General features: G+C 43.9%; 34 non-coding genes across 34 annotated transcripts; all 34 read left to right on the top strand.

Annotated features, from left to right (window-relative positions):
- Positions 1–236: 236 nt before the first annotated feature.
- trnah-gug (transfer RNA histidin (anticodon GUG)) lies at positions 237–308 on the top strand. The gene has a single exon. It is a non-coding gene; the product is annotated as a tRNA-His (tRNA).
- Positions 309–862: 554 nt separating this feature from the next.
- trnar-acg (transfer RNA arginine (anticodon ACG)) lies at positions 863–935 on the top strand. The gene has a single exon. It is a non-coding gene; the product is annotated as a tRNA-Arg (tRNA).
- A 95-nt stretch (positions 936–1,030) lies between these two features.
- Positions 1,031–1,103, top strand: trnam-cau (transfer RNA methionine (anticodon CAU)). Its single transcript has one exon. It is a non-coding gene; the product is annotated as a tRNA-Met (tRNA).
- Positions 1,104–1,481: 378 nt separating this feature from the next.
- trnah-gug (transfer RNA histidin (anticodon GUG)) lies at positions 1,482–1,553 on the top strand. The gene has a single exon. It is a non-coding gene; the product is annotated as a tRNA-His (tRNA).
- Positions 1,554–1,840: 287 nt separating this feature from the next.
- Positions 1,841–1,912, top strand: trnae-uuc (transfer RNA glutamic acid (anticodon UUC)). Its single transcript has one exon. It is a non-coding gene; the product is annotated as a tRNA-Glu (tRNA).
- A 195-nt stretch (positions 1,913–2,107) lies between these two features.
- trnar-acg (transfer RNA arginine (anticodon ACG)) lies at positions 2,108–2,180 on the top strand. Its single transcript has one exon. It is a non-coding gene; the product is annotated as a tRNA-Arg (tRNA).
- Positions 2,181–2,275: 95 nt separating this feature from the next.
- Positions 2,276–2,348, top strand: trnam-cau (transfer RNA methionine (anticodon CAU)). The gene has a single exon. It is a non-coding gene; the product is annotated as a tRNA-Met (tRNA).
- A 737-nt stretch (positions 2,349–3,085) lies between these two features.
- On the top strand, positions 3,086–3,157 carry trnae-uuc (transfer RNA glutamic acid (anticodon UUC)). Its single transcript has one exon. It is a non-coding gene; the product is annotated as a tRNA-Glu (tRNA).
- A 195-nt stretch (positions 3,158–3,352) lies between these two features.
- Positions 3,353–3,425, top strand: trnar-acg (transfer RNA arginine (anticodon ACG)). The gene has a single exon. It is a non-coding gene; the product is annotated as a tRNA-Arg (tRNA).
- Positions 3,426–3,520: 95 nt separating this feature from the next.
- trnam-cau (transfer RNA methionine (anticodon CAU)) lies at positions 3,521–3,593 on the top strand. Its single transcript has one exon. It is a non-coding gene; the product is annotated as a tRNA-Met (tRNA).
- A 378-nt stretch (positions 3,594–3,971) lies between these two features.
- Positions 3,972–4,043, top strand: trnah-gug (transfer RNA histidin (anticodon GUG)). The gene has a single exon. It is a non-coding gene; the product is annotated as a tRNA-His (tRNA).
- A 287-nt stretch (positions 4,044–4,330) lies between these two features.
- Positions 4,331–4,402, top strand: trnae-uuc (transfer RNA glutamic acid (anticodon UUC)). Its single transcript has one exon. It is a non-coding gene; the product is annotated as a tRNA-Glu (tRNA).
- Positions 4,403–4,597: 195 nt separating this feature from the next.
- Positions 4,598–4,670, top strand: trnac-aca (transfer RNA cysteine (anticodon ACA)). Its single transcript has one exon. It is a non-coding gene; the product is annotated as a tRNA-Cys (tRNA).
- A 95-nt stretch (positions 4,671–4,765) lies between these two features.
- On the top strand, positions 4,766–4,838 carry trnam-cau (transfer RNA methionine (anticodon CAU)). Its single transcript has one exon. It is a non-coding gene; the product is annotated as a tRNA-Met (tRNA).
- A 737-nt stretch (positions 4,839–5,575) lies between these two features.
- trnae-uuc (transfer RNA glutamic acid (anticodon UUC)) lies at positions 5,576–5,647 on the top strand. The gene has a single exon. It is a non-coding gene; the product is annotated as a tRNA-Glu (tRNA).
- A 195-nt stretch (positions 5,648–5,842) lies between these two features.
- trnar-acg (transfer RNA arginine (anticodon ACG)) lies at positions 5,843–5,915 on the top strand. The gene has a single exon. It is a non-coding gene; the product is annotated as a tRNA-Arg (tRNA).
- A 543-nt stretch (positions 5,916–6,458) lies between these two features.
- On the top strand, positions 6,459–6,530 carry trnah-gug (transfer RNA histidin (anticodon GUG)). Its single transcript has one exon. It is a non-coding gene; the product is annotated as a tRNA-His (tRNA).
- Positions 6,531–6,817: 287 nt separating this feature from the next.
- Positions 6,818–6,889, top strand: trnae-uuc (transfer RNA glutamic acid (anticodon UUC)). The gene has a single exon. It is a non-coding gene; the product is annotated as a tRNA-Glu (tRNA).
- A 195-nt stretch (positions 6,890–7,084) lies between these two features.
- On the top strand, positions 7,085–7,157 carry trnar-acg (transfer RNA arginine (anticodon ACG)). Its single transcript has one exon. It is a non-coding gene; the product is annotated as a tRNA-Arg (tRNA).
- Positions 7,158–7,252: 95 nt separating this feature from the next.
- trnam-cau (transfer RNA methionine (anticodon CAU)) lies at positions 7,253–7,325 on the top strand. Its single transcript has one exon. It is a non-coding gene; the product is annotated as a tRNA-Met (tRNA).
- A 378-nt stretch (positions 7,326–7,703) lies between these two features.
- Positions 7,704–7,775, top strand: trnah-gug (transfer RNA histidin (anticodon GUG)). Its single transcript has one exon. It is a non-coding gene; the product is annotated as a tRNA-His (tRNA).
- Positions 7,776–8,062: 287 nt separating this feature from the next.
- Positions 8,063–8,134, top strand: trnae-uuc (transfer RNA glutamic acid (anticodon UUC)). The gene has a single exon. It is a non-coding gene; the product is annotated as a tRNA-Glu (tRNA).
- A 195-nt stretch (positions 8,135–8,329) lies between these two features.
- trnar-acg (transfer RNA arginine (anticodon ACG)) lies at positions 8,330–8,402 on the top strand. The gene has a single exon. It is a non-coding gene; the product is annotated as a tRNA-Arg (tRNA).
- Positions 8,403–8,497: 95 nt separating this feature from the next.
- Positions 8,498–8,570, top strand: trnam-cau (transfer RNA methionine (anticodon CAU)). Its single transcript has one exon. It is a non-coding gene; the product is annotated as a tRNA-Met (tRNA).
- Positions 8,571–8,948: 378 nt separating this feature from the next.
- Positions 8,949–9,020, top strand: trnah-gug (transfer RNA histidin (anticodon GUG)). Its single transcript has one exon. It is a non-coding gene; the product is annotated as a tRNA-His (tRNA).
- A 287-nt stretch (positions 9,021–9,307) lies between these two features.
- On the top strand, positions 9,308–9,379 carry trnae-uuc (transfer RNA glutamic acid (anticodon UUC)). Its single transcript has one exon. It is a non-coding gene; the product is annotated as a tRNA-Glu (tRNA).
- Positions 9,380–9,574: 195 nt separating this feature from the next.
- trnar-acg (transfer RNA arginine (anticodon ACG)) lies at positions 9,575–9,647 on the top strand. Its single transcript has one exon. It is a non-coding gene; the product is annotated as a tRNA-Arg (tRNA).
- Positions 9,648–10,549: 902 nt separating this feature from the next.
- trnae-uuc (transfer RNA glutamic acid (anticodon UUC)) lies at positions 10,550–10,621 on the top strand. The gene has a single exon. It is a non-coding gene; the product is annotated as a tRNA-Glu (tRNA).
- Positions 10,622–10,816: 195 nt separating this feature from the next.
- trnar-acg (transfer RNA arginine (anticodon ACG)) lies at positions 10,817–10,889 on the top strand. The gene has a single exon. It is a non-coding gene; the product is annotated as a tRNA-Arg (tRNA).
- Positions 10,890–13,574: 2,685 nt separating this feature from the next.
- Positions 13,575–13,646, top strand: trnah-gug (transfer RNA histidin (anticodon GUG)). Its single transcript has one exon. It is a non-coding gene; the product is annotated as a tRNA-His (tRNA).
- A 554-nt stretch (positions 13,647–14,200) lies between these two features.
- trnar-acg (transfer RNA arginine (anticodon ACG)) lies at positions 14,201–14,273 on the top strand. The gene has a single exon. It is a non-coding gene; the product is annotated as a tRNA-Arg (tRNA).
- A 95-nt stretch (positions 14,274–14,368) lies between these two features.
- Positions 14,369–14,441, top strand: trnam-cau (transfer RNA methionine (anticodon CAU)). The gene has a single exon. It is a non-coding gene; the product is annotated as a tRNA-Met (tRNA).
- A 737-nt stretch (positions 14,442–15,178) lies between these two features.
- Positions 15,179–15,250, top strand: trnae-uuc (transfer RNA glutamic acid (anticodon UUC)). Its single transcript has one exon. It is a non-coding gene; the product is annotated as a tRNA-Glu (tRNA).
- Positions 15,251–15,445: 195 nt separating this feature from the next.
- Positions 15,446–15,518, top strand: trnar-acg (transfer RNA arginine (anticodon ACG)). The gene has a single exon. It is a non-coding gene; the product is annotated as a tRNA-Arg (tRNA).
- Positions 15,519–16,071: the final 553 nt, after the last annotated feature.

Below are 16,071 nucleotides of genomic sequence, written 5' to 3'. Positions count from 1 at the left end.
AATCACAACATCTACGAACAGGGAAAACGAATCTGATTCCAGCTTTTACTTAACTTTGCAAGTACTTTAGAAAAAAGCCTACAGTGGATCATGTAACAGTAGGCTCTTGTTATGATCCGGTAAGTGTTGTTGCACATCTTTCCTCCGATGCATATATCCAGTCATGTGCCATACAATCAGTTGACAAGCCTATTGCCTGGGAAGAGAGCAAGATCTTTGCTAGTGGATGGTGGGGTGCCGTGATCGTATAGTGGTTAGTACTCTGCGTTGTGGCCGCAGCAACCCCGGTTCGAATCCGGGTCACGGCAAGTCCTTTAAGCTTGCAGCAGGCTTTTCTTGCCTGTCTTTGGAATCATTTAAAGTAAAACAGGTGCATGTCTTGTTTTTCGGTAGTACTGCTTCAGCAAAGCGTTGTGCAACATGGCGTGAGGATGAGGCATGTGTGTGCTTGTCAGATTATTCTACCTTTCGTTTCTGGATGCTTGAGAAAATTCTTACGGATGCAAACACTTAGGAAATTGTCCTGTATGAGGGCCTATTTCCAAACTCAAGAGTATAATGACATAATTTTCCTTGTGCCTTTTTAACCTTGGAGTCCCATATGGTCTAGCGGTTAGGATTCCTGGTTTTCACGCAGGCGGCCGGGGTTCAACTCCCGGTATGGGAAGCTTCTTGCTGGCTGAGGAAAGCAGAGTGATGCCTTAACATTTTGCTGGGTTTCAATGGCGATCCTGAAAGAACTTCTAATAGTGCAGCTTGGGTGTTGGGATCTTGCTTTACTTCAGAGCTAAGAGGCCCAGTTTGGTGTGACATAGGCCTGAAATGTCCTCTTATCCACTTTGCCTGACAGTTTCTTGCCGGTGGGCCAGTGGCGCAATGGATAACGCGTCTGACTACGGATCAGAAGATTCTAGGTTCGACTCCTGGCTGGCTCGGCTCCTCTGCTTTTGTCGCTCCCCAACATTCGCTAAGATTACTTTGGTTCTTGCCATCCCCTGTGGTGCTGGCAGGTAACTAGCTGCATGCCTGAGCCTCGTTAGCGCAGTAGGTAGCGCATTAGTCTCATAATCTGAAGGTCATGAGTTCGATCCTCACACGGGGCATTGATCAATTTTAAATGAGAAACATGCTCGTAATATCCTAAGAGACTCACCTTGTTTTGTTTGGAGCATGGTAAGTGAAGGTGGTTAAGCACCAGTATCTACAATAAAGACTTATGTTCTCCTTGCACATATATGTGCAGTTAATCACAACATCTACGAACAGGGAAAACGAATCTGATTCCAGCTTTTACTTAACTTTGCAAGTACTTTAGAAAAAAGCCTACAGTGGATCATGTAACAGTAGGCTCTTGTTATGATCCGGTAAGTGTTGTTGCACATCTTTCCTCCGATGCATATATCCAGTCATGTGCCGTACAATCAGTTGACAAGCCTATTGCCTGGGAAGAGAGCAAGATCTTTGCTAGTGGATGGTGGGGTGCCGTGATCGTATAGTGGTTAGTACTCTGCGTTGTGGCCGCAGCAACCCCGGTTCGAATCCGGGTCACGGCAAGTCCTTTAAGCTTGCAGCAGGCTTTTCTTGCCTGTCTTTGGAATCATTTAAAGTAAAACAGGTGCATGTCTTGTTTTTCGGTAGTACTGCTTCAGCAAAGCGTTGTGCAACATGGCGTGAGGATGAGGCATGTGTCTGCTTGTCAGATTATTCTAAATTTCGTTTCTGGATGCTTGAGAAAATTCTTACGGATGCAAACACTTAGGAAATTGTCCTGCATGAGGGCCTATTTCTAAACTCAAGAGTCTAATGACATAATTTTCCTTGTGCCTTTTTAACCTTAGAGTCCCATATGGTCTAGCGGTTAGGATTCCTGGTTTTCACCCAGGCGGCCCGGGTTCAACTCCCGGTATGGGAAGCTTCTTGCTGGCTGAGGAAAGCAGAGTGATGCCTTAACATTTTGCTGGGTTTCAATGGCGATCCTGTTGGAACTTCTAATAGTGCAGCTTGGGTGTTGGGATCTTGCTTTACTTCAGAGCTAAGAGGCCCATTTTGGTGTGACATAGACCTGAAATGTCCTCTTATCCACTTTGCCTGACAGTTTCTTGCCGGTGGGCCAGTGGCGCAATGGATAACGCGTCTGACTACGGATCAGAAGATTCTAGGTTCGACTCCTGGCTGGCTCGGCTTCTCTGCTTTTGTCGCTCCCCAACATCCGCTAAGATTACTTTGGTTCTTGCCATCCCCTGTGATGCTGGCAGGTAACTAGCTGCATGCCTGAGCCTCGTTAGCGCAGTAGGTAGCGCGTCAGTCTCATAATCTGAAGGTCGTGAGTTCGATCCTCACACGGGGCATTGATCATTTTTAAATAAGAAACATGCTCGTAATATCCTAAGAGACTCACCTTGTTTTGTTTGGAGCATGGTAAGTGAAGGAGTTTAAGCACCAGTATCTACAATAAAGACTTATGTTCTCCTTGCACATACATGTGCAGTTAATCACAACATCTACGAACAGGGAAAACGAATCTGATTCCAGCTTTTACTTAACTTTGCAAGTACTTTAGAAAAAAGCCTACAGTGGATCATGTAACAGTAGGCTCTTGTTATGATCCGGTAAGTGTTGTTGCACATCTTTCCTCCGATGCATATATCCAGTCATGTGCCGTACAATCAGTTGACAAGCCTATTGCCTGGGAAGAGAGCAAGATCTTTGCTAGTGGATGGTGGGGTGCCGTGATCGTATAGTGGTTAGTACTCTGCGTTGTGGCCGCAGCAACCCCGGTTCGAATCCGGGTCCCGGCAAGTCCTTTAAGCTTGCAGCAGGCTTTTCTTGCCTGTCTTTGGAATCATTTAAAGTAAAACAGGTGCATGTCTTGTTTTTCAGTAGTACTGCTTCAGCAAAGCGTTGTGCAACATGGCGTGAGGATGAGGCATGTGTCTGCTTGTCAGATTATTCTAAATTTCGTTTCTGGATGCTTGAGAAAATTCTTACGGATGCAAACACTTAGGAAATTGTCCCGCATGAGGGCCTATTTCTAAACTCAAGAGTCTAATGACATAATTTTCCTTGTGCCTTTTTAACCTTGGAGTCCCATATGGTCTAGCGGTTAGAATTCCTGGTTTTCACCCAGGCGGCCCGGGTTCAACTCCCGGTATGGGAAGCTCTTTGCTGGCTGAGGAAAGCAGAGTGCTGCCTTAACATTTTGCTGGGTTTCAATGGCGATCCTGTTGGAACTTCTAATAGTGCAGCTTGGGTGTTGGGATCTTGCTTTACTTCAGAGCTAAGAGGCCCATTTTGGTGTGACATAGACCTGAAATGTCCTCTTATCAACTTTGCCTGACAATTTCTTGCCGGTGGGCCAGTGGCGCAATGGATAACGCGTCTGACTACGGATCAGAAGATTCTAGGTTCGACTCCTGGCTGGCTCGGCTCCTCTGCTTTTGTCGCTCCCCAACATTCGCTAAGATTACTTTGGTTCTTGCCATCCCCTGTGGTGCTGGCAGGTAACTAGCTGCATGCCTGAGCCTCGTTAGCGCAGTAGGTAGCGCGTCAGTCTCATAATCTGAAGGTCGTGAGTTCGATCCTCACACGGGGCATTGATCATTTTTAAATAAGAAACATGCTCGTAATATCCTAAGAGACTCACCTTGTTTTGTTTGGAGCATGGTAAGTGAAGGAGTTTAAGCACCAGTATCTACAATAAAGACTTTCTTTCTCCTTGCACATACATGTGCAGTTAATCACAACATCTACGAACAGGGAAAACGAATCTGATTCCAGCTTTTACTTAACTTTGCAAGTACTTTAGAAAAAAGCCTACAGTGGATCATGTAACAGTAGGCTCTTGTTATGATCCGGTAAGTGTTGTTGCACATCTTTCCTCCGATGCATATATCCAGTCATGTGCCATACAATCAGTTGACAAGCCTATTGCCTGGGAAGAGAGCAAGATCTTTGCTAGTGGATGGTGGGGTGCCGTGATCGTATAGTGGTTAGTACTCTGCGTTGTGGCCGCAGCAACCCCGGTTCGAATCCGGGTCACGGCAAGTCCTTTAAGCTTGCAGCAGGCTTTTCTTGCCTGTCTTTGGAATCATTTAAAGTAAAACAGGTGCATGTCTTGTTTTTCGGTAGTACTGCTTCAGCAAAGCGTTGTGCAACATGGCGTGAGGATGAGGCATGTGTCTGCTTGTCAGATTATTCTACCTTTCGTTTCTGGATGCTTGAGAAAATTCTTACGGATGCAAACACTTAGGAAATTGTCCTGTATTAGGGCCTATTTCCAAACTCAAGAGTATAATGACATAATTTTCCTTGTGCCTTTTTAACCTTGGAGTCCCATATGGTCTAGCGGTTAGGATTCCTGGTTTTCACGCAGGCGGCCCGGGTTCAACTCCCGGTATGGGAAGCTTCTTGCTGGCTGAGGAAAGCAGAGTGATGCCTTAACATTTTGCTGGGTTTCAATGGCGATCCTGAAAGAACTTCTAATAGTGCAGCTTGGGTGTTGGGATCTTGCTTTACTTCAGAGCTAAGAGGCCCAGTTTGGTGTGACATAGGCCTGAAATGTCCTCTTATCCACTTTGCCTGACAGTTTCTTGCCGGTGGGCCAGTGGCGCAATGGATAACGCGTCTGACTACAGATCAGAAGATTCTAGGTTCGACTCCTGGCTGGCTCGGCTCCTCTGCTTTTGTCGCTCCCCAACATTCGCTAAGATTACTTTGGTTCTTGCCATCCCCTGTGGTGCTGGCAGGTAACTAGCTGCATGCCTGAGCCTCGTTAGCGCAGTAGGTAGCGCGTTAGTCTCATAATCTGAAGGTCATGAGTTCGATCCTCACACGGGGCATTGATCAATTTTAAATGAGAAACATGCTCGTAATATCCTAAGAGACTCACCTTGTTTTGTTTGGAGCATGGTAAGTGAAGGAGTTTAAGCACCAGTAGCTACAATAAAGACTTATGTTCTCCTTGCACATATATGTGCAGTTAATCACAACATCTACGAACAGGGAAAACGAATCTGATTCCAGCTTTTACTTAACTTTACAAGTACTTTAGAAAAAAGCCTACAGTGGATCATGTAACAGTAGGCTCTTGTTATGATCCGGTAAGTGTTGTTGCACATCTTTCCTCCGATGCATATATCCAGTCATGTGCCGTACAATCAGTTGACAAGCCTATTGCCTGGGAAGAGAGCAAGATCTTTGCTAGTGGATGGTGGGGTGCCATGATCGTATAGTGGTTAGTACTCTGCGTTGTGGCCGCAGCAACCCCGGTTCGAATCCGGGTCACGGTAAGTCCTTTAAGCTTGCAGCAGGCTTTTCTTGCCTGTCTTTGGAATCATTTAAAGTAAAACAGGTGCATGTCTTGTTTTTCGGTAGTACTGCTTCAGCAAAGCGTTGTGCAACATGGCGTGAGGATGAGGCATGTGTCTGCTTGTCAGATTATTCTACCTTTCGTTTCTGGATGCTTGAGAAAATTCTTACGGATGCAAACACTTAGGAAATTGTCCTGCATGAGGGCCTATTTCTAAACTCAAGAGTCTAATGACATAATTTTCCTTTTGCCTTTTTAACCTTGGAGTCCCATATGGTCTAGCGGTTAGGATTCCTGGTTTTCACCCAGGCGACCCGGGTTCAACTCCCGGTATGGGAAGCTTCTTGCTGGCTGAGGAAAGCAGAGTGATGCCTTAACATTTTGCTGGGTTTCAATGGCGATCCTGTTGGAACTTCTAATAGTGCAGCTTGGGTGTTGGGATCTTGCTTTACTTCAGAGCTAAGAGGCCCATTTTGGTGTGACATAGGCCTGAAATGTCCTCTTATCCACTTTGTCTGACAGTTTCTTGCCGGTGGGCCAGTGGCGCAATGGATAACGCGTCTGACTACGGATCAGAAGATTCTAGGTTCGACTCCTGGCTGGCTCGGCTCCTCTGCCGTTGTCGCTCCCCAACATTCGCTAAGATTACTTTGGTTCTTGCCATCCCCTGTGGTGCTGGCAGGTAACTAGCTGCATGCCTGAGCCTCATTAGCGCAGTAATGAGGTCAGTCTCATAATCTGAAGGTCGTGAGTTCGATCCTCACACGGGGCATTGATCAATTTTAAATGAGAAACATGCTCGTAATATCCTAAGAGACTCACCTTGTTTTGTTTGGAGCATTGTAAGTGAAGGTGGTTAAGCACCAGTATCTACAATAAAGACTTATGTTCTCCTTGCACATATATGTGCAGTTAATCACAACATCTACGAACAGGGAAAACGAATCTGATTCCAGCTTTTACTTAACTTTGCAAGTACTTTATAAAAAAGCCTACAGTGGATCATGTAACAGTAGGCTCTTGTTATGATCCGGTAAGTGTTGTTGCACATCTTTCCTCCGATGCATATATCCAGTCATGTGCCGTACAATCAGTTGACAAGCCTATTGCCTGGGAAGAGAGCAAGATCTTTGCTAGTGGATGGTGGGGTGCCGTGATCGTATAGTGGTTAGTACTCTGCGTTGTGGCCGCAGCAACCCCGGTTCGAATCCGGGTCACGGCAAGTCCTTTAAGCTTGCAGCAGGCTTTTCTTGCCTGTCTTTGGAATCATTTAAAATAAAACAGGTGCATGTCTTGTTTTTCGGTAGTACTGCTTCAGCAAAGCGTTGTGCAACATGGCGTGAGGATGAGGCATGTGTCTGCTTGTCAGATTATTCTACCTTTCGTTTCTGGATGCTTGAGAAAATTCTTACGGATGCAAACACTTAGGAAATTGTCCTGTATGAGGGCCTATTTCCAAACTCAAGAGTCTAATGACATAATTTTCCTTGTGCCTTTTTAACCTTGGAGTCCCATATGGTCTAGCGGTTAGGATTCCTGGTTTTCACCCAGGCGGCCCGGGTTCAACTCCCGGTATGGGAAGCTTCTTGCTGGCTGAGGAAAGCAGAGTGATGCCTTAACATTTTGCTGGGTTTCAATGGCGATCCTGTTGGAACTTCTAATAGTGCAGCTTGGGTGTTGGGATCTTGCTTTACTTCAGAGCTAAGAGGCCCATTTTGGTGTGACATAGGCCTGAAATGTCCTCTTATCCACTTTGCCTGACAGTTTCTTGCCGGTGGGCCAGTGGCGCAATGGATAACGCGTCTGACTACGGATCAGAAGATTCTAGGTTCGACTCCTGGCTGGCTCGGCTCCTCTGCTTTTGTCGCTCCCCAACATCCGCTAAGATTACTTTGGTTCTTGCCATCCCCTGTGATGCTGGCAGGTAACTAGCTGCATGCCTGAGCCTCGTTAGCGCAGTAGGTAGCGCGTCAGTCTCATAATCTGAAGGTCGTGAGTTCGATCCTCACACGGGGCATTGATCAATTTTAAATGAGAAACATGCTCGTAATATCCTAAGAGACTCACCTTGTTTTGTTTGGAGCATTGTAAGTGAAGGTGGTTAAGCACCAGTATCTACAATAAAGACTTATGTTCTCCTTGCACATATATGTGCAGTTAATCACAACATCTACGAACAGGGAAAACGAATCTGATTCCAGCTTTTACTTAACTTTGCAAGTACTTTATAAAAAAGCCTACAGTGGATCATGTAACAGTAGGCTCTTGTTATGATCCGGTAAGTGTTGTTGCACATCTTTCCTCCGATGCATATATCCAGTCATGTGCCGTACAATCAGTTGACAAGCCTATTGCCTGGGAAGAGAGCAAGGTCTTTGCTAGTGGATGGTGGGGTGCCGTGATCGTATAGTGGTTAGTACTCTGCGTTGTGGCCGCAGCAACCCCGGTTCGAATCCGGGTCACGGCAAGTCCTTTAAGCTTGCAGCAGGCTTTTCTTGCCTGTCTTTGGAATCATTTAAAATAAAACAGGTGCATGTCTTGTTTTTCGGTAGTACTGCTTCAGCAAAGCGTTGTGCAACATGGCGTGAGGATGAGGCATGTGTCTGCTTGTCAGATTATTCTACCTTTCGTTTCTGGATGCTTGAGAAAATTCTTACGGATGCAAACACTTAGGAAATTGTCCTGTATGAGGGCCTATTTCCAAACTCAAGAGTCTAATGACATAATTTTCCTTGTGCCTTTTTAACCTTGGAGTCCCATATGGTCTAGCGGTTAGGATTCCTGGTTTTCACCCAGGCGGCCCGGGTTCAACTCCCGGTATGGGAAGCTTCTTGCTGGCTGAGGAAAGCAGAGTGATGCCTTAACATTTTGCTGGGTTTCAATGGCGATCCTGTTGGAACTTCTAATAGTGCAGCTTGGGTGTTGGGATCTTGCTTTACTTCAGAGCTAAGAGGCCCATTTTGGTGTGACATAGGCCTGAAATGTCCTCTTATCCACTTTGCCTGACAGTTTCTTGCCGGTGGGCCAGTGGCGCAATGGATAACGCGTCTGACTACGGATCAGAAGATTCTAGGTTCGACTCCTGGCTGGCTCGGCTCCTCTGCTTTTGTCGCTCCCCAACATCCGCTAAGATTACTTTGGTTCTTGCCATCCCCTGTGATGCTGGCAGGTAACTAGCTGCATGCCTGAGCCTCGTTAGCGCAGTAGGTAGCGCGTCAGTCTCATAATCTGAAGGTCGTGAGTTCGATCCTCACACGGGGCATTGATCATTTTTAAATAAGAAACATGCTCGTAATATCCTGAGAGACTCACCTTGTTTTGTTTGGAGCATGGTAAGTGAAGGAGTTTAAGCACCAGTATCTACAATAAAGACTTATGTTCTCCTTGCACATACATGTGCAGTTAATCACAACATCTACGAACAGGGAAAACGAATCTGATTCCAGCTTTTACTTAACTTTGCAAGTACTTTAGAAAAAAGCCTACAGTGGATCATGTAACAGTAGGCTCTTGTTATGATCCGGTAAGTGTTGTTGCACATCTTTCCTCCGATGCATATATCCAGTCATGTGCCGTACAATCAGTTGACAAGCCTATTGCCTGGGAAGAGAGCAAGATCTTTGCTAGTGGATGGTGGGGTGCCGTGATCGTATAGTGGTTAGTACTCTGCGTTGTGGCCGCAGCAACCCCGGTTCGAATCCGGGTCACGGCAAGTCCTTTAAGCTTGCAGCAGGCTTTTCTTGCCTGTCTTTGGAATCATTTAAAGTAAAACAGGTGCATGTCTTGTTTTTCGGTAGTACTGCTTCAGCAAAGCGTTGTGCAACATGGCGTGAGGATGAGGCATGTGTCTGCTTGTCAGATTATTCTACCTTTCGTTTCTGGATGCTTGAGAAAATTCTTACGGATGCAAACACTTAGGAAATTGTCCTGTATGAGGGCCTATTTCCAAACTCAAGAGTATAATGACATAATTTTCCTTGTGCCTTTTTAACCTTGGAGTCCCATATGGTCTAGCGGTTAGGATTCCTGGTTTTCACCCAGGCGGCCCGGGTTCAACTCCCGGTATGGGAAGCTTCTTGCTGGCTGAGGAAAGCAGAGTGATGCCTTAACATTTTGCTGGGTTTCAATGGCGATCCTGAAAGAACTTCTAATAGTGCAGCTTGGGTGTTGGGATCTTGCTTTACTTCAGAGCTAAGAGGCCCATTTTGGAGTGACACAGGCCTGAAATGTCCTCTTATTCACTTTGTCTGACAGTTTCTTGCCGGTGGGCCAGTGGCGCAATGGATAACGCGTCTGACTACGGATCAGAAGATTCTAGGTTCGACTCCTGGCAGGCTCGGCTCCTCTGCCATTGTCGCTCCCCAACATTCGCTAAGATTACTTTGGTTCTTGCCATCCCCTGTGGTGCTGGCAGGTAACTAGCTGCATGCCTGAGCCTCATTAGCGCAGTAATGAGGTCAGTCTCATAATCTGAAGGTCGTGAGTTCGATCCTCACACGGGGCATTGATCAATTTTAAATGAGAAACATGCTCGTAATATCCTAAGAGACTCACCTTGTTTTGTTTGGAGCATTGTAAGTGAAGGTGGTTAAGCACCAGTATCTACAATAAAGACTTATGTTCTCCTTGCACATATATGTGCAGTTAATCACAACATCTACGAACAGGGAAAACGAATCTGATTCCAGCTTTTACTTAACTTTGCAAGTACTTTAGAAAAAAGCCTACAGTGGATCATGTAACAGTAGGCTCTTGTTATGATCCGGTAAGTGTTGTTGCACATCTTTCCTCCGATGCATATATCCAGTCATGTGCCGTACAATCAGTTGACAAGCCTATTGCCTGGGAAGAGAGCAAGATCTTTGCTAGTGGATGGTGGGGTGCCGTGATCGTATAGTGGTTAGTACTCTGCGTTGTGGCCGCAGCAACCCCGGTTCGAATCTGGGTCACGGCAAGTCCTTTAAGCTTGCAGCAGGCTTTTCTTGCCTGTCTTTGGAATCATTTAAAATAAAACAGGTGCATGTCTTGTTTTTCGGTAGTACTGCTTCAGCAAAGCGTTGTGTAACATGGCGTGAGGATGAGGCATGTGTCTGCTTGTCAGATTATTCTACCTTTCGTTTCTGGATGCTTGAGAAAATTCTTACGGATGCAAACACTTAGGAAATTGTCCTGTATGAGGGCCTATTTCCAAACTCAAGAGTCTAATGACATAATTTTCCTTGTGCCTTTTTAACCTTGGAGTTCCATATGGTCTAGCGGTTAGGATTCCTGGTTTTCACCCAGGCGGCCCGGGTTCAACTCCCGGTATGGGAAGCTTCTTGCTGGCTGAGGAAAGCAGAGTGATGCCTTAACATTTTGCTGGGTTTCAATGGCGATCCTGTTGGAACTTCTAATAGTGCAGCTTGGGTGTTGGGATCTTGCTTTACTTCAGAGCTAAGAGGCCCATTTTGGTGTGACATAGGCCTGAAATGTCCTCTTATCCACTTTGCCTGACAGTTTCTTGCCGGTGGGCCAGTGGCGCAATGGATAACGCGTCTGACTACGGATCAGAAGATTCTAGGTTCGACTCCTGGCTGGCTCGGCTCCTCTGCTTTTGTCGCTCCCCAACATCCGCTAAGATTACTTTGGTTCTTGCCATCCCCTGTGATGCTGGCAGGTAACTAGCTGCATGCCTGAGCCTCGTTAGCGCTACCTGGAACACAAGCGCCGGCTTTCAGCACGCCAATCGTGTCACTCTTCTTCCAACGCCGCTTCCATTTCTCTCCAATCAGCTCACGGCACAGCGTCCATTTCTTACCAATGAAATCTACTCCTCGGTTATCCCGTCCATTTCTTACCAATCAAAACCCCTGGCGTGTCTCCATTTCTTGCCAATCAAATCGCAGCGCTTGCCCGATGCTCTGTCCATTTTTAACCAATTAAATGTTTCTCCACCGCGGGCCTTCCATTTCTGACCAATCAAAATCCTCGCCACCTTAAAGCGTGGCTTAAAGAGATACACTCTTTAAAAAATTACACTCTTTGATTTTGAGTGTGAATTCAAACGAATTCCTTTGAAATTCAATTCATAATTTAAGTCTGGTTAGTAAAAAAAAACATATTATAAAAACCACCTTCAAGTATATTAAATATTGTGGCGTCTGTTATACTATATAAAATATTGTGGTATCTGTTATACTATATAAAATATAGAGGTACACCTGTTATACTATGTAAAATATTGTGGCATCTTTTTTACTATATATATATATATTGTGGCATCTGTTATACTATATAAAATATAGTGGTACATGTGTTATACTATGTAAAATAAATAGTGGTACACCTGTTATACTATATAAAATATAGTGGTTCACCTGTTATACTATATAAAATATTGTGGCCTCTGTTATACTGTATAAAATATAGTGGTACACCTGTTATACTATATAAAATATAGTGGTTCACCTGTTATACTATATAAAATATAGTGGTACACCTGTTATACTATATAAAATATAGTGGTACACCTGTTATACTATATAAAATATTGTGGCCTCTGTTATACTGTATAAAATATAGTGGTACACCTGTTATACTATATAAAATATTGTGGCCTCTGTTATACTGTATAAAATATAGTGGTACACCTGTTATACTATATAAAATATTGTGGCCTCTGTTATACTGTATAAAATATAGTGGTACACCTGTTATACTATATAAAATATAGTGGTTCACCTGTTATACTATATAAAATATAGTGGTACACCTGTTACACTATATAAAATATTATGGTATCTGTTATACTATATAAAATATAGTGGTACACCTGTTATACTATATTAAATTATTGTGGCGTCTGTTATACTATATAAAATATAGTGGTACACCTGTTACACTATATAAAATATTGTGGCGTCTGTTATACTATATAAAATATTGTGGCATCTTTTTTACTATATAAATATTGTGGCATCTGTTATAGTATATAAAATATAGTGGTACACGTGTTATACTTTGTAAAATATTGTGGTATACCTGTTTTACTATGTAAAATAAATGCTGGTATACCTGTCATACTATATAAAATATTGAGATATACCTTTAATACTATATAAAATTGTGTGGTATACCTTTAATACTATATAAAATATTGTGGCATCTGTTATACTATATAAAATATAGTGGTACACTTGTTATACTATATAAAATATAGTGGTAAACCTGTTATCCTATATAAAATATTGTGATATAACTTTAATACTGTATAAAATATTGTGGTATACCTTTAATAGTATATAAAATATTCTGGTATCTACAATATTGTGGTATACATTTTATACTATGTAAAATATTTTGGTATACCTGTTATAATATATAGAACACTGTGGTATACATATTATACTATGTAACAATTTGTGATAAGCCTTTTATAGTACATAAAATGTATTTTTTTTCACATAATTTAGAGATTAACAGTAAATTAAGATTAGTGTATAGAAAAACGTGTTTAAATGCCTCTAAATTTCAGTAGATTTTAGGTACATTTAAAATCTAAGCTGCTGTTCTTTGATAGCACACCGGGATTTGAACTCGCGACCTTTGTATCTGCCCCGATCTTCCCTTTAGCTCAGAAAATGACAATAATAATATAAAAAGAAACATATTCAACGAAATAAACACTGCAGTTCTTTAAAAGAGGCAGAACCATTTCATTTTTCAGTTTTTGCTCGATGGTTAACTTTTCTTTTTCTCGCTTTCTTTCCTTTTCCCTTCTTCCCCCTTCTTCCCTCCATTTTTTCTTCTTCCCACGGCAAAGCAGACTATTGTTCCCCAGCTTTGGCGCAGTAGGTAGCGCGTCAGTCTCATAATCTGAAGGTCGTGAGTTCGATCCTCACACGGGGCATTGATCATTTTTAAATAAGAAACATGCTCGTAATATCCTAAGAGACTCACCTTGTTTTGTTTGGAGCATGGTAAGTGAAGGTGGTTAAGCACCAGTATCTACAATAAAGACTTATGTTCTCCTTGCACATATATGTGCAGTTAATCACAACATCTACGAACAGGGAAAACGAATCTGATTCCAGCTTTTACTTAACTTTGCAAGTACTTTAGAAAAAAGCCTACAGTGGATCATGTAACAGTAGGCTCTTGTTATGATCCGGTAAGTGTTGTTGCACATCTTTCCTCCGATGCATATATCCAGTCATGTGCCGTACAATCAGTTGACAAGCCTATTGCCTGGGAAGAGAGCAAGATCTTTGCTAGTGGATGGTGGGGTGCCGTGATCGTATAGTGGTTAGTACTCTGCGTTGTGGCCGCAGCAACCCCGGTTCGAATCCGGGTCACGGCAAGTTCTTTAAGCTTGCAGCAGGCTTTTCTTGCCTGTCTTTGGAATCATTTAAAGTAAAACAGGTGCATGTCTTGTTTTTCGGTAGTACTGCTTCAGCAAAGCGTTGTGCAACATGGCGTGAGGATGAGGCATGTGTCTGCTTGTCAGATTATTCTAAATTTCGTTTCTGGATGCTTGAGAAAATTCTTACGGATGCAAACACTTAGGAAATTGTCCTGCATGAAGGCCTATTTCTAAACTCAAGAGTCTAATGACATAATTTTCCTTGTGCCTTTTTCACCTTGGAGTCCCATATGGTCTAGCGGTTAGGATTCCTGGTTTTTACCCAGGCGGCCCAGGTTCAACTCCCGGTATGGGAAGCTTCTTGCTGGCTGAGGAAAGCAGAGTGATGCCTTAACATTTTGCTTGGTTTCAATGGCGATCCTGTTGGAACTTCTAATAGTGCAGCTTGGGTGTTGGGATCTTGCTTTACTTCAGAGCTAAGAGGCCCATTTTGGTGTGACATAGGCCTGAAATGTCCTCTTATCCACTTTGTCTGACAGTTTCTTGCCGGTGGGCCAGTGGCGCAATGGATAACGCGTCTGACTACGGATCAGAAGATTCTAGGTTCGACTCCTGGCTGGCTCGGCTCCTCTGCTTTTGTCGCTCCCCAACATTCGCTAAGATTACTTTGGTTCTTGCCATCCCCTGTGGTGCTGGCAGGTAACTAGCTGCATGCCTGAGCCTCGTTAGCGCAGTAGGTAGCGCGTCAGTCTCATAATCTGAAGGTCGTGAGTTCGATCCTCACACGGGGCATTGATCAATTTTAAATGAGAAACATGCTCGTAATATCCTAAGAGACTCACCTTGTTTTGTTTGGAGCATGGTAAGTGAAGGTGGTTAAGCACCAGTATCTACAATAAAGACTTATGTTCTCCTTGCACATATATGTGCAGTTAATCACAACATCTACGAACAGGGAAAACGAATCTGATTCCAGCTTTTACTTAACTTTGCAAGTACTTTAGAAAAAAGCCTACAGTGGATCATGTAACAGTAGGCTCTTGTTATGATCCGGTAAGTGTTGTTGCACATCTTTCCTCCGATGCATATATCCAGTCATGTGCCGTACAATCAGTTGACAAGCCTATTGCCTGGGAAGAGAGCAAGATCTTTGCTAGTGGATGGTGGGGTGCAGTGATCGTATAGTGGTTAGTACTTTGCGTTGTGGCCGCAGCAACCCCGGTTCGAATCCGGGTCACGGCAAGTCCTTTAAGCTTGCAGCAGGCTTTTCTTGCCTGTCTTTGGAATCATTTAAAGTAAAACAGGTGCATGTCTTGTTTTTCGGTAGTACTGCTTCAGCAAAGCGTTGTGCAACATGGCGTGAGGATGAGGCATGTGTCTGCTTGTCAGATTATTCTAAATTTCGTTTCTGGATGCTTGAGAAAATTCTTACGGATGCAAACACTTAGGAAATTGTCCTGCATGAGGGCCTATTTCTAAACTCAAGAGTCTAATGACATAATTTTCCTTGTGCCTTTTTAACCTTGGAGTCCCATATGGTCTAGCGGTTAGGATTCCTGGTTTTCACCCAGGCGGCCCGGGTTCAACTCCCGGTATGGGAAGCTTCTTGCTGGCTGAGGAAAGCAGAGTGATGCCATATCATTTTGCTGGGTTTCAATGGCGATCCTGTTGGAACTTCTAATAGTGCAGCTTGGGTGTTGGGATCTTGCTTTACTTCAGAGCTAAGAGGCCCATTTTGGTGTGACATAGACCTGAAATGTCCTCTTATCCACTTTGCCTGACAGTTTCTTGCCGGTGGGCCAGTGGCGCAATGGATAACGCGTCTGACTACGGATCAGAAGATTCTAGGTTCGACTCCTGGCTGGCTCGGCTCCTCTGCTTTTGTCGCTCCCCAACATTCGCTAAGATTACTTTGGTTCTTGCCATCCCCTGTGGTGCTGGCAGGTAACTAGCTGCATGCCTGAGCCTCGTTAGCGCTACCTGGAACACAAGCGCCGGCTTCCAGCACGCCAATCGTGTCACTGTTCTTCCAAAGCCGCTTCCATTTTTCTCCAATCAGCTCACGGCACAGTGTCCATTTCTTACCAATGAAATCTGCTCCTCAGATAACCCGTCCATTTCTTGCCAATCAAAAACCTTGGCGGGTCTCCATTTCTTGCCAATCAAATCGCAGCGATTGCCTGACGCTCTGTCCATTTTTAACCAATTAAATGTTTCTCCACCACTCCATTTCTGACCAATCAAAATCCATGCCGCCTCTCCTTTTCTTACCAATCACATCCCTTCAACAGTTATAGGTGAAAAAAATGATCTAACTATCTAGTTAGCTGTCTATCTTTTTTGAAAATAGTTTATTTAGCTAGCTAGCTCCGTTGGTAATATTGGAATAATATGGCATCTAAAAAAAAACACCGAGCGATGG

The sequence above is a fragment of the Astyanax mexicanus genome, chromosome 25 (assembly GCF_023375975.1).
Source record: "Astyanax mexicanus isolate ESR-SI-001 chromosome 25, AstMex3_surface, whole genome shotgun sequence".
NCBI lineage: Eukaryota > Metazoa > Chordata > Actinopteri > Characiformes > Acestrorhamphidae > Astyanax > Astyanax mexicanus.
Note: the sequence above shows the minus strand (reverse complement) of the source record. Positions and strands in the feature narration are given on the sequence as shown.